General features: G+C 53.1%; 1 long non-coding RNA gene across 1 annotated transcript in view; it reads right to left on the bottom strand.

The window, feature by feature from the left end:
• Window positions 1-842: 842 nt before the first annotated feature.
• Window positions 843-12,390, bottom strand: part of LOC140406269 (uncharacterized) — a 188,406-nt gene continuing 176,858 nt past the window's right edge. The window contains exon 3 of the long non-coding RNA XR_011939116.1: window positions 843-1,035. This is a non-coding gene — a long non-coding RNA (uncharacterized lncRNA). The remainder of the gene's footprint in view (window positions 1,036-12,390) is intronic.

Consider the following 12,390-nt stretch of genomic DNA (forward strand, 5'->3'; position numbering starts at 1 on the left):
ACAGAGAGAGAGAGACAGAGAGAGACAGAGAGACAGAGAGAGACAGAGAGAGACAGAGAGAGAGAGAGACAGAGAGAGAGACAGAGAGAGAGAGAGAGAGAGACAGAGAGAGAGACAGAGAGAGAGAGACAGAGAGAGACAGAGAGAGACAGAGAGAGAGAGACAGAGAGAGAGAGAGACAGAGAGAGAGACAGAGAGAGAGAGAGAGAGAGTCAGAGACAGAGAGAGAGAGAGAGGGAGGAGGGCAGAATCCTGTGAGCACTCAGTGAGGCCGGGTTGGGGGTCACACCGGGATTGGCAGTGTGTGGACCCCTGAACCTGGCACGATGTGTGAGTCGGTCCATAACTGAGCAGGTGGGACCCGCCCACTGGGGCACCACGAGAGGGAGGGAGGGGCTGAACAGGCGGACCCTATCTGCCCTGCCAACAGCCCCACACACAGCTGGCAGGGGCAGGCTGGGGGGGGCTTCCTGAGGGGCGGGGGGAGGGATGGGGAGGGGGAGGAACAGAGGGATGGAGGGAGGGGGGTGGGGGAGAGACGGAGGGATGGGTGGAGGGAGGTGTTGGGGAAGGGAGGGGTGCGGAGGGGTGGAGGGATTGACGGAGAGGGGAGGGGGAGGGAGGGGGTGGGGAGGGGGAGGGGTGGAGGGAGGGGTGGATGGCGGGGGCGGAGGGAGGGGCGGAGGGAGGGATGGAGGGGGGGCAGAGGGAGGGGTGGGGGAGAGATGGAGGGAGGGAGGGGCGGGGGAGGGGGAGGGGGAGGGATGGAGGGAGGGGGAGGGGTGGGGGGTGGAGGGAGGGGTGGGGGGAGGGGCGGAGGGAGGGGGAGGGGGAGAGACGGAGGCACGGATGGGGGTAACACACACTGACGTGTCTCTCTCCAGTGTTGACAGGGCGAGGAGCCGGACAGTCCGTGAGGAGGGAAGGGTTGCAGTCGGAGGGAGTGATGGAGGAAATCACGTTGGGAATTCTCGCCAAGGAGTGACTGAAATCAGGCGACAACCCTCAGATTGAAACTTCATATTCACGTGTGTCCTGAGAGAGAGAGAGAGAGAACTATTAACAAAAGCCTTCCACTGCAGAGGGAGCTTTACTCTGTATCTAACCCCGTGCTGTACCTGTCCTGGGAGTGTTTGATGGGGACAGTGTAGAGGGAGCTTTACTCTGTATCTAACCCCGTGCTGTACCTGTCCTGGGAGTGTTAGATGGGGAAAGTGTAGAGGGAGCTTTACTCTGTATCTAACCCGGTGCTGTACCTGCCCTGGGAGTGTTTGATGGGGACAGTGTAGACGGAGCTTTACTCTGTATCTAACCCCGTGCTGTACCTGTCCTGGGAGTGTTTGATGGGGACATGGTCGAGGGAGCTTTACTCTGTATCTAACCCCGTGCTGTACCTGCCCTGGGAGTGTTTGATGGGGACAGTGTAGACGGAGCTTTACTCTGTATCTAACCCCGTGCTGTACCTGTCCTGGGAGTGTTAGATGGGGACAGTGTAGAGGGAGCTTTACTCTGTATCTAACCCCGTGCTGTACATGTCCTGGGAGTGTTTGATGGGGACAGTGTAGAGGGAGCTTTACTCTGTATCTAACCCCGTGCTGTACATGTCCTGGGAGTGTTTGATGGGGACAGTGTAGAGGGAGCTTTACTCTGTATCTAACCCCATGCTGTACCTGTCCTCCGAGTGTTTGATGGGGACAGTGTAGAGGGAGCTTTACTCTGTATCTAACCCCATGCTGTACCTGTCCTGGGAGTGTTTGATGGAGACAGTGTAGAGGGAGCTTTACTCTGTATCTAACCCCGTGCTGTACCTGTCCTGGGAGTGTTAGATGGGGAAAGTGTAGAGGGAGCTTTACTCTGTATCTAACCCGGTGCTGTACCTGCCCTGGGAGTGTTTGATGGGGACAGTGTAGACGGAGCTTTACTCTGTATCTAACCCCGTGCTGTACCTGTCCTGGGAGTGTTTGATGGGGACATGGTCGAGGGAGCTTTACTCTGTATCTAACCCCGTGCTGTACCTGCCCTGGGAGTGTTTGATGGGGACAGTGTAGACGGAGCTTTACTCTGTATCTAACCCCGTGCTGTACCTGTCCTGGGAGTGTTAGATGGGGACAGTGTAGAGGGAGCTTTACTCTGTATCTAACCCCGTGCTGTACCTGCCCTGGGAGTGTTTGATGGGGACAGTGTAGAGGGAGCTTTACTCTGTATCTAACCCCGTGCTGTACCTGCCCTGGGAGTGTTTGATGGGGACAGTGCAGAGGGAGCTTTACTCTGTATCTAACCCCGTGCTGTACCTGTCCTGGGAGTGTTTGATGGGGACAGTGTAGAGGGAGCTTTACTCTGTATCTAACCCCATGTTGTACCTGTCCTGGGTGTGTTTGATGGGGACAGTGTCGAGGGAGCTTTACTCTGTATCTAACCCCGTGCTGTACCTGTCCTGGGAGTGTTTGATGGGGACAGTGTAGGGGAGCTTTACTCTGTATCTAACCCCGTGCTGTACCTGTCCTGGGAGTGTTTGATGGGGACAGTGTAGAGGGAGCTTTACTCTGTATCTAACCCCATGCTGTAACTGTCCTGGGACTGTTTGATGGGGACAGTGTAGAGGGAGCTTTACTCTGTATCTAACCCCGTGCTGTACCTGTCCTTGGAGTGTTTGATGGGGACAGTGTAGAGGGAGCTTTACTCTGTATCTAACCCCGTGCTATACCTGTCCTGGGAGTGTTTGATGGGGACAGTGTAGAGGGAGCTTTACTCTGTGTCTAACCCCATGCTGTAACTGTCCTGGGAGTGTTTGATGGGGACAGTGTAGAGGGAGCTTTACTCTGTATCTAACCCCGTGCTGTACCTGTCCTCGGAGTGTTTGATGGGGACAGTGTCGAGGGAGCTTTACTCTGTATCTAACGCCGTGCTGTACCTGTTCTGGGAGTGATGGATGGGGATTGTGTAGAGGGAGCATTACTCTGTATCTGACCCCGTGCTGTACCTGTCCTGGGAGTGGTTGATGGGGACAGTGTAGAGGGAGCTTTACTCTGTGTCTAACCCCATGCTGTACCTGTCCTGGGAGTGTTTGATGGGGACAGTGTAGAGGGACCTTTACTCTGTATCTAACCCCGTCCTGTACCTGTCCTGGGAGGGTTTGATGGGGACAGTGTAGAGGGAGCTTTACTCTGTATCTAACCCCGTGCTGTACCTGTCCTGCGAGTGTTTGAGGGGACAGTGTTGAGGGAGCTTTACTCTGTGTCTAACCCCATGCTGTACCTGTCCTGGGACTGTTTGATGGGGACAGTGTAGAGGGAGCTTTACTCTGTATCTAACCCCATGCTGTAACTGTCCTGGGAGTGTTTGATGGGGACAGTGTAGAGGGACCTTTACTCTGTATCTAACCCCGTCCTGTACCAGTCCTGGGAGTGTTTGATGGGGACAGTGTAGAGGGAGCTTTACTCTGTACCTAACCCCGTGCTGTACCTGTCCTGGGAGTGTTAGATGGGGACAGTTTAGAGGGAGCTTTCCTCTGCATCTAACCCCGTGCTGTACCTGTCCTGGGCGTGTTTGATGGGGACAGTGGAGAGGGCGCTTTACTCTGTATCTAACCCCGAGCTGTACCTGTCTTGGGAGTGTTTGATGGGGACAGTGTAGAGGGAGCTTTACTCTGTATCTAACACCGTGCTGTACCTGTCCTGGGCGTGTTTGATGGGGACAGTGTAGAGGGAGCTTTACTCTGTATCGAACCCCGTGCTGTACCTGTCTTGGGAGTGTTTGATGGGGACAGTGTAGAGGGAGCTGTACTCTGTATCTAACCCCGTGCTGTACCTGTCCTGGGAGTGTTTGATGAGGACAGTGTAGAGGGAGCTTTACTCTGTATCTAACCCCGTGCTGTACCTGTCCTGGGAGTGTTTGATGGGGACAGTGTAGAGGGAGCTTTACTCTGTATCTATCCCCGTGCTGTACCTGTCCTGGGAGTGATTGATGGGGACAGTGTAGAGGGAGCTTTACTCTGTATCTAACCCCATGCTCTACCTGTCCTGGGAGTGTTTGATGGGGACAGTGTAGAGGGAGCTTTACTCCGTATCTAACCCCGTGCAGTACCTGTCCTGGGAGTGTTTGATGGGGACAGTGTAGAGGGAGCTTTACTCTGTATCTAACCCCGTGCTGTACCTGCCCTGGGAGTGTTTGATGGGGACAGTGTAGAGGGAGCTTTACTCTGTATCTAACCCCGTGCTGTACCTGTCCTCGGAGTGTTTGATGGGGACAGTGTAGCGGGATCTTTACTCTATATCTAACCCCGTGCTGTACCTGTCCTCGGAGTGTTTGATGGGGACAGTGTAGAGGGAGCTTTACTCTGTATCTAACCCCATGCTGTACCTGTCCTGGGAGTGTTTGATGGGGACATTGTCGAGGGAGCTTTACTCTGTATCTAACCCCGTGCTGTACCTGCCCTGGGAGTGTTTGATGGGGACAGTGTAGAGGGAGCTTTACTCTGTATCTAACCCCGTGCTGTACCTGTCCTCGGAGTGTTTGATGGGGACAGTGTAGAGGGAGCTTTACTCTGTATCTAACCCCGTGCTGTACCTGCCCTGGGAGTGTTTGATGGGGACAGTGTAGAGGGAGCTTTACTCTGTATCTAACCCCGTGCTGTACCTGCCCTGGGAGTGTTTGATGGGGACAGTGTAGAGGGAGCTTTACTCTGTATCTAACCCCGTGCTGTACCTGTCCTGGGAGTGTTTGATGGGGACAGTGTAGAGGGAGCTTTACTCTGTATCTAACCCCATGTTGTACCTGTCCTGGGTGTGTTTGATGGGGACAGTGTCGAGGGAGCTTTACTCTGTATCTAACCCCGTGCTGTACCTGTCCTCGGAGTGTTTGATGGGGACAGTGTAGAGGGATCTTTACTCTATATCTAACCCCGTGCTGTACCTGTCCTCGGAGTGTTTGATGGGGACAGTGTAGAGGGAGCTTTACTCTGTATCTAACCCCGTGCTGTACCTGTCCTGGGAGTGTTTGATGGGGACAGTGTAGAGGGAGCTTTACTCTGTATCTAACCCCGTGCTGTACATGTCCTGGGAGTGTTTGATGGGGACAGTGTAGAGGGAGCTTTACTCTGTATCTAACCCCGTGCTGTACATGTCCTGGGAGTGTTTGATGGGGACAGTGTAGAGGGAGCTTTACTCTGTATCTAACCCCGTGCTGTACCTGTCCTCCGAGTGTTTGATGGGGACAGTGTAGAGGGAGCTTTACTCTGTATCTAACCCCATGCTGTACCTGTCCTGGGAGTGTTTGATGGGGACATGGTCGAGGGAGCTTTACTCTGTATCTAACCCCGTGCTGTACCTGCCCTGGGAGTGTTTGATGGGGACAGTGTAGACGGAGCTTTACTCTGTATCTAACCCCGTGCTGTACCTGTCCTGGGAGTGTTAGATGGGGACAGTGTAGAGGGAGCTTTACTCTGTATCTAACCCCGTGCTGTACCTGCCCTGGGAGTGTTTGATGGGGACAGTGTAGAGGGAGCTTTACTCTGTATCTAACCCCGTGCTGTACCTGCCCTGGGAGTGTTTGATGGGGACAGTGCAGAGGGAGCTTTACTCTGTATCTAACCCCGTGCTGTACCTGTCCTGGGAGTGTTTGATGGGGACAGTGTAGAGGGAGCTTTACTCTGTATCTAACCCCATGTTGTACCTGTCCTGGGTGTGTTTGATGGGGACAGTGTCGAGGGAGCTTTACTCTGTATCTAACCCCGTGCTGTACCTGTCCTGGGAGTGTTTGATGGGGACAGTGTAGGGGAGCTTTACTCTGTATCTAACCCCGTGCTGTACCTGTCCTGGGAGTGTTTGATGGGGACAGTGTAGAGGGAGCTTTACTCTGTATCTAACCCCATGCTGTAACTGTCCTGGGACTGTTTGATGGGGACAGTGTAGAGGGAGCTTTACTCTGTATCTAACCCCGTGCTGTACCTGTCCTTGGAGTGTTTGATGGGGACAGTGTAGAGGGAGCTTTACTCTGTATCTAACCCCGTGCTATACCTGTCCTGGGAGTGTTTGATGGGGACAGTGTAGAGGGAGCTTTACTCTGTGTCTAACCCCATGCTGTAACTGTCCTGGGAGTGTTTGATGGGGACAGTGTAGAGGGAGCTTTACTCTGTATCTAACCCCGTGCTGTACCTGTCCTCGGAGTGTTTGATGGGGACAGTGTCGAGGGAGCTTTACTCTGTATCTAACGCCGTGCTGTACCTGTTCTGGGAGTGATGGATGGGGATTGTGTAGAGGGAGCATTACTCTGTATCTGACCCCGTGCTGTACCTGTCCTGGGAGTGGTTGATGGGGACAGTGTAGAGGGAGCTTTACTCTGTGTCTAACCCCATGCTGTACCTGTCCTGGGAGTGTTTGATGGGGACAGTGTAGAGGGACCTTTACTCTGTATCTAACCCCGTCCTGTACCTGTCCTGGGAGGGTTTGATGGGGACAGTGTAGAGGGAGCTTTACTCTGTATCTAACCCCGTGCTGTACCTGTCCTGCGAGTGTTTGAGGGGACAGTGTTGAGGGAGCTTTACTCTGTGTCTAACCCCATGCTGTACCTGTCCTGGGACTGTTTGATGGGGACAGTGTAGAGGGAGCTTTACTCTGTATCTAACCCCATGCTGTAACTGTCCTGGGAGTGTTTGATGGGGACAGTGTAGAGGGACCTTTACTCTGTATCTAACCCCGTCCTGTACCAGTCCTGGGAGTGTTTGATGGGGACAGTGTAGAGGGAGCTTTACTCTGTACCTAACCCCGTGCTGTACCTGTCCTGGGAGTGTTAGATGGGGACAGTTTAGAGGGAGCTTTCCTCTGCATCTAACCCCGTGCTGTACCTGTCCTGGGCGTGTTTGATGGGGACAGTGGAGAGGGCGCTTTACTCTGTATCTAACCCCGAGCTGTACCTGTCTTGGGAGTGTTTGATGGGGACAGTGTAGAGGGAGCTTTACTCTGTATCTAACACCGTGCTGTACCTGTCCTGGGCGTGTTTGATGGGGACAGTGTAGAGGGAGCTTTACTCTGTATCGAACCCCGTGCTGTACCTGTCTTGGGAGTGTTTGATGGGGACAGTGTAGAGGGAGCTGTACTCTGTATCTAACCCCGTGCTGTACCTGTCCTGGGAGTGTTTGATGAGGACAGTGTAGAGGGAGCTTTACTCTGTATCTAACCCCGTGCTGTACCTGTCCTGGGAGTGTTTGATGGGGACAGTGTAGAGGGAGCTTTACTCTGTATCTATCCCCGTGCTGTACCTGTCCTGGGAGTGATTGATGGGGACAGTGTAGAGGGAGCTTTACTCTGTATCTAACCCCATGCTCTACCTGTCCTGGGAGTGTTTGATGGGGACAGTGTAGAGGGAGCTTTACTCCGTATCTAACCCCGTGCAGTACCTGTCCTGGGAGTGTTTGATGGGGACAGTGTAGAGGGAGCTTTACTCTGTATCTAACCCCGTGCTGTACCTGCCCTGGGAGTGTTTGATGGGGACAGTGTAGAGGGAGCTTTACTCTGTATCTAACCCCGTGCTGTACCTGTCCTCGGAGTGTTTGATGGGGACAGTGTAGCGGGATCTTTACTCTATATCTAACCCCGTGCTGTACCTGTCCTCGGAGTGTTTGATGGGGACAGTGTAGAGGGAGCTTTACTCTGTATCTAACCCCATGCTGTACCTGTCCTGGGAGTGTTTGATGGGGACATTGTCGAGGGAGCTTTACTCTGTATCTAACCCCGTGCTGTACCTGCCCTGGGAGTGTTTGATGGGGACAGTGTAGAGGGAGCTTTACTCTGTATCTAACCCCGTGCTGTACCTGTCCTCGGAGTGTTTGATGGGGACAGTGTAGAGGGAGCTTTACTCTGTATCTAACCCCGTGCTGTACCTGCCCTGGGAGTGTTTGATGGGGACAGTGTAGAGGGAGCTTTACTCTGTATCTAACCCCGTGCTGTACCTGCCCTGGGAGTGTTTGATGGGGACAGTGTAGAGGGAGCTTTACTCTGTATCTAACCCCGTGCTGTACCTGTCCTGGGAGTGTTTGATGGGGACAGTGTAGAGGGAGCTTTACTCTGTATCTAACCCCATGTTGTACCTGTCCTGGGTGTGTTTGATGGGGACAGTGTCGAGGGAGCTTTACTCTGTATCTAACCCCGTGCTGTACCTGTCCTCGGAGTGTTTGATGGGGACAGTGTAGAGGGATCTTTACTCTATATCTAACCCCGTGCTGTACCTGTCCTCGGAGTGTTTGATGGGGACAGTGTAGAGGGAGCTTTACTCTCTATCTAACCCCGTGCTGTTCCTGTCCTGGGAGTGTTTGATGGGGACAGTGTAGAGGGAGCTTTACTCTGTATCTAACCCCGTGCTGTACCTGTCCTGGGAGTGTTTGATGGGGACAGTGTAGAGGGAGCTTTACTCTGTATCTAACCCCGTGCTGTACATGTCCTGGGAGTGTTTGATGGGGACAGTGTAGAGGGAGCTTTACTCTGTATCTAACCCCGTGCTGTACCTGTCCTCCGAGTGTTTGATGGGGACAGTGTAGAGGGAGCTTTACTCTGTATCTAACCCCATGCTGTACCTGTCCTGGGAGTGTTTGATGGAGACAGTGTAGAGGGAGCTTTACTCTGTATCTAACCCCGTGCTGTACCTGTCCTGGGAGTGTTAGATGGGGAAAGTGTAGAGGGAGCTTTACTCTGTATCTAACCCGGTGCTGTACCTGCCCTGGGAGTGTTTGATGGGGACAGTGTAGACGGAGCTTTACTCTGTATCTAACCCCGTGCTGTACCTGTCCTGGGAGTGTTTGATGGGGACATGGTCGAGGGAGCTTTACTCTGTATCTAACCCCGTGCTGTACCTGCCCTGGGAGTGTTTGATGGGGACAGTGTAGACGGAGCTTTACTCTGTATCTAACCCCGTGCTGTACCTGTCCTGGGAGTGTTAGATGGGGACAGTGTAGAGGGAGCTTTACTCTGTATCTAACCCCGTGCTGTACATGTCCTGGGAGTGTTTGATGGGGACAGTGTAGAGGGAGCTTTACTCTGTATCTAACCCCGTGCTGTACATGTCCTGGGAGTGTTTGATGGGGACAGTGTAGAGGGAGCTTTACTCTGTATCTAACCCCATGCTGTACCTGTCCTCCGAGTGTTTGATGGGGACAGTGTAGAGGGAGCTTTACTCTGTATCTAACCCCATGCTGTACCTGTCCTGGGAGTGTTTGATGGAGACAGTGTAGAGGGAGCTTTACTCTGTATCTAACCCCGTGCTGTACCTGTCCTGGGAGTGTTAGATGGGGAAAGTGTAGAGGGAGCTTTACTCTGTATCTAACCCGGTGCTGTACCTGCCCTGGGAGTGTTTGATGGGGACAGTGTAGACGGAGCTTTACTCTGTATCTAACCCCGTGCTGTACCTGTCCTGGGAGTGTTTGATGGGGACATGGTCGAGGGAGCTTTACTCTGTATCTAACCCCGTGCTGTACCTGCCCTGGGAGTGTTTGATGGGGACAGTGTAGACGGAGCTTTACTCTGTATCTAACCCCGTGCTGTACCTGTCCTGGGAGTGTTAGATGGGGACAGTGTAGAGGGAGCTTTACTCTGTATCTAACCCCGTGCTGTACCTGCCCTGGGAGTGTTTGATGGGGACAGTGTAGAGGGAGCTTTACTCTGTATCTAACCCCGTGCTCTACCTGCCCTGGGAGTGTTTGATGGGGACAGTGCAGAGGGAGCTTTACTCTGTATCTAACCCCGTGCTGTACCTGTCCTGGGAGTGTTTGATGGGGACAGTGTAGAGGGAGCTTTACTCTGTATCTAACCCCATGTTGTACCTGTCCTGGGTGTGTTTGATGGGGACAGTGTCGAGGGAGCTTTACTCTGTATCTAACCCCGTGCTGTACCTGTCCTGGGAGTGTTTGATGGGGACAGTGTAGGGGAGCTTTACTCTGTATCTAACCCCGTGCTGTACCTGTCCTGGGAGTGTTTGATGGGGACAGTGTAGAGGGAGCTTTACTCTGTATCTAACCCCATGCTGTAACTGTCCTGGGACTGTTTGATGGGGACAGTGTAGAGGGAGCTTTACTCTGTATCTAACCCCGTGCTGTACCTGTCCTTGGAGTGTTTGATGGGGACAGTGTAGAGGGAGCTTTACTCTGTATCTAACCCCGTGCTATACCTGTCCTGGGAGTGTTTGATGGGGACAGTGTAGAGGGAGCTTTACTCTGTGTCTAACCCCATGCTGTAACTGTCCTGGGAGTGTTTGATGGGGACAGTGTAGAGGGAGCTTTACTCTGTATCTAACCCCGTGCTGTACCTGTCCTCGGAGTGTTTGATGGGGACAGTGTCGAGGGAGCTTTACTCTGTATCTAACGCCGTGCTGTACCTGTTCTGGGAGTGATGGATGGGGATTGTGTAGAGGGAGCATTACTCTGTATCTGACCCCGTGCTGTACCTGTCCTGGGAGTGGTTGATGGGGACAGTGTAGAGGGAGCTTTACTCTGTGTCTAACCCCATGCTGTACCTGTCCTGGGACTGTTTGATGGGGACAGTGGAGAGGGAGCTTTACTCTGTATCTAACCCCATGCTGTAACTGTCCTGGGAGTGTTTGATGGGGACAGTGTAGAGGGACCTTTACTCTGTATCTAACCCCGTCCTGTACCTGTCCTGGGAGTGTTTGATGGGGACAGTGTCGAGGAAGCTTTACTCTGTATCTAACCCCGTGCTGTACCTGCCCTGGGAGTGTTGGATGGGGACAGTGTAGAGGGAGCTTTACTCTGTATCTAACCCCGTGCTGTACCTGTCCTGGGAGTGTTTGATGGGGACAGTGTAGAGGGAGCTTTACTCTGTATCTAACCTCGTGCTGTACCTGTCCTGGGAGTGTTTGATGGGGACAGTGTAGAGGGAGCTTTACTCTGTATCTAACCCCGTGCTGTACCTGTCCTGCGAGTGTTTGAGGGGACAGTGTAGAGGGAGCTTTACTCTGTGTCTAACCCCATGCTGTAACTGTCCTGGGAGTGTTTGATGGGGACAGTGTAGAGGGAGCTTTACTCTGTATCTAACCCCGTGCTGTACCTGTCCTCGGAGTGTTTGATGGGGACAGTGTCGAGGGAGCTTTCCTCTGTATCTAACGCCGTGCTGTACCTGTTCTGGGAGTGATGGATGGGGATTGTGTAGAGGGAGCATTACTCTGTATCTAACCCCGTGCTGTACCTGTCCTGGGAGTGGTTGATGGGGACAGTGTAGAGGGAGCTTTACTCTGTGTCTAACCCCATGCTGTACCTGTCCTGGGACTGTTTGATGGGGACAGTGGAGAGGGAGCTTTACTCTGTATCTAACCCCATGCTGTAACTGTCCTGGGAGTGTTTGATGGGGACAGTGTAGAGGGACCTTTACTCTGTATCTAACCCCGTCCTGTACCTGTCCTGGGAGGGTTTGATGGGGACAGTGTAGAGGGAGCTTTACTCTGTATCTAACCCCGTGCTGTACCTGTCCTGCGAGTGTTTGAGGGGACAGTGTTGAGGGAGCTTTACTCTGTGTCTAACCCCATGCTGTACCTGTCCTGGGACTGTTTGATGGGGACAGTGTAGAGGGAGCTTTACTCTGTATCTAACCCCATGCTGTAACTGTCCTGGGAGTGTTTGATGGGGACAGTGTAGAGGGACCTTTACTCTGTATCTAACCCCGTCCTGTACCAGTCCTGGGAGTGTTTGATGGGGACAGTGTAGAGGGAGCTTTACTCTGTACCTAACCCCGTGCTGTACCTGTCCTGGGAGTGTTAGATGGGGACAGTTTAGAGGGAGCTTTCCTCTGCATCTAACCCCGTGCTGTACCTGTCCTGGGCGTGTTTGATGGGGACAGTGTAGAGGGCGCTTTACTCTGTATCTAACCCCGAGCTGTACCTGTCTTGGGAGTGTTTGATGGGGACAGTGTAGAGGGAGCTTTACTCTGTATCTAACACCGTGCTGTACCTGTCCTGGGCGTGTTTGATGGGGACAGTGTAGAGGGAGCTTTACTCTGTATCGAACCCCGTGCTGTACCTGTCTTGGGAGTGTTTGATGGGGACAGTGTAGAGGGAGCTGTACTCTGTATCTAACCCCGTGCTGTACCTGTCCTGGGAGTGTTTGATGAGGACAGTGTAGAGGGAGCTTTACTCTGTATCTAACCCCGTGCTGTACCTGTCCTGGGAGTGTTTGATGGGGACAGTGTAGAGGGAGCTTTACTCTGTATCTATCCCCGTGCTGTACCTGTCCTGGGAGTGATTGATGGGGACAGTGTAGAGGGAGCTTTACTCTGTATCTAACCCCGTGCTGTACCTGTCCTGGGAGTGTTAGATGGGGACAGTGTAGAGGGAGCTTTACTCTGTATCTAACCCCGTGCTGTACCTGCCCTGGGAGTGTTTGATGGGGACAGTGTA

This window comes from Scyliorhinus torazame, unplaced genomic scaffold (genome assembly GCF_047496885.1).
Source record: "Scyliorhinus torazame isolate Kashiwa2021f unplaced genomic scaffold, sScyTor2.1 scaffold_394, whole genome shotgun sequence".
Lineage (NCBI taxonomy): Eukaryota > Metazoa > Chordata > Chondrichthyes > Carcharhiniformes > Scyliorhinidae > Scyliorhinus > Scyliorhinus torazame.